The following is a 1,878-nucleotide window of genomic DNA, read 5'->3' on the forward strand; positions in this document are numbered from 1 at the left end:
TTTTTTTATAATTTTCAAATGATGAAGGCGATCCCTCATTTTTTTATTTTTGGAATGCCCTTTTCTTATGCTTTATGGCTTTTTTAACATTAGCTGTGAGCCTTATTATCTGAAACATTAGCTTAAACTTATTACCCATTGGAATATATTTTGCAGTCTGTTTGTGTGGAGCAGACTTCAAACATTCCCATTTCTGTTCTGTGTCCTTTGAGGACAATATTCCCTCTCAGTATATATCATGGAGAGTTGTCCATAATAATGGAAAATGTACTTTCCTAAAATTAAAGGTTTTTATCCTTCTTGTTTTTGCTTCCTGTTTATAATATTCATTAAATGAAACTATGTTATGGTGACTGCCACTCATATTTTCTTTTAAATGTAATTTTTTTATAGGCTGTGTGTAGTTTGAAAAAACTAGGTCCAGCAGAGTATAATTTCTAGTTGGGGCTTCTAAAAACTGTACCATACATTTATCTTGTATTAAATTCATAAATTTGTCGGGGTAGGTAACATACAGACAGACAACACCACTTTCTGATTTTACTCTCTCTTTCCTAAAGAGGGTGTAGCCAGGAATGTTAACAGAACGATACACCCATTCTATTTAGTTGCAAATCATCTCTGGCATATAGGTTGTACCCAAATGGAAAGTCAGCCCAGTGCTCTAAGAATCCTAAACCCTGCATTTTACACCAGAGCTTAAGCCTGTTTAGCTGTCTAAGCTCCTGCTGCCTTTCCTGTGTTAATAATGCCAGAGAGTATAAACTTGGAGGTAATTCCCTTCAACTTGACACCTTCTAAAAACCTATTTTTAAGGATCCTTCATCTTCCATATATCCTGTCATTGGTTCCAACATAGACCAAACTAGCTGGGTCATGCCCAGCCTCTCCTAGTAATTTGTCCACTCGGTCCACCACCTGCTGAACCCTGTATTAAACACCATTACATTTATTAGGGAGGTAGTGATCAAATGATTCTGGCACAGAGCACTTACCTCATACTTCTGCATTTTGAATTTTTCTTGAAGGTCAAATTTTTCAGCCTCCAGCTGATATATCCAGTCAAAGAGAGACTGAGCTGTTTTCCTTTTAAAAATAATAAAAATATACCATGAAAGTAAGCCTATGTTCGTTGGTGACAATGATTAAATTACCATAGTTCTTTACAAACATTATAATTACAACAATATTATTAATATTATTACAAATAAAATAACTAAACAATACGAATAATTGTAGGTGTGATACATAAAATAGATGTTTTCTGGTAGTTAGAGTATATAGAAAACATTATGGCTCTATTTATAAAACAGGGAATTAGATATACCCTCAAACTTCCCTCATGAGAATCTTCCAGGTTTCACGTGTCTAGGTTCATGTGTTTTAAAGACAGTAATTTATTCTCATGATGGAATGTTTAAGTGAATGTGAGATTTCCTTTTTTAACAAAAAAGCCCTACATGTGCAATCAGAGTTACTTTTAATGTATGTAATCAGAATAAAATAGCTGTTTTTTGCATTTTTCAAAAAGGTCACATGACCACCACAAAAGTGTATTTAGGTCTGCAGGGCTGTGGGTTGGGGGAAGACATAGCTGCTCCTGAATTTCTGGTTCTTTTAATAGGAAGGAGGGCCCGGCCACAGTTTTGTCCTTTTTAGGCGTAGTCATTGATACTAGGCCAATAGAGTTTATGTTGTAAGGGCAAGCTGAAGGCCTTAAGGTCACCAAAAGATACAATTGCAGCAGCTGCAGTCCCTGCTCGGTTCACATCCCAGTAGTAAATAACAGATTTGCTGATGCTTTATCTTGTTTACAGTGGATAGTGTTCTGTGAGTTTGCGCCAGAGATGGGAAGCAGAGGATAGCCTTGCCCGGAGG

At 36.2% G+C, this 1,878-nt stretch overlaps 1 long non-coding RNA gene across 1 annotated transcript in view; it reads right to left on the minus strand.

The window, feature by feature from the left end:
- LOC140339608 (uncharacterized) overlaps nt 1-1,878 on the minus strand; it is an 8,885-nt gene that overhangs the window by 4,795 nt on the left and 2,212 nt on the right. Inside the window, exon 2 of the long non-coding RNA XR_011922489.1 lies at nt 996-1,086. This is a non-coding gene — a long non-coding RNA (uncharacterized lncRNA). The remainder of the gene's footprint in view (nt 1-995; nt 1,087-1,878) is intronic.

Source organism: Pyxicephalus adspersus, chromosome 1 (assembly GCF_032062135.1).
Source record: "Pyxicephalus adspersus chromosome 1, UCB_Pads_2.0, whole genome shotgun sequence".
NCBI classification, from domain to species: Eukaryota; Metazoa; Chordata; class Amphibia; order Anura; family Pyxicephalidae; genus Pyxicephalus; species Pyxicephalus adspersus.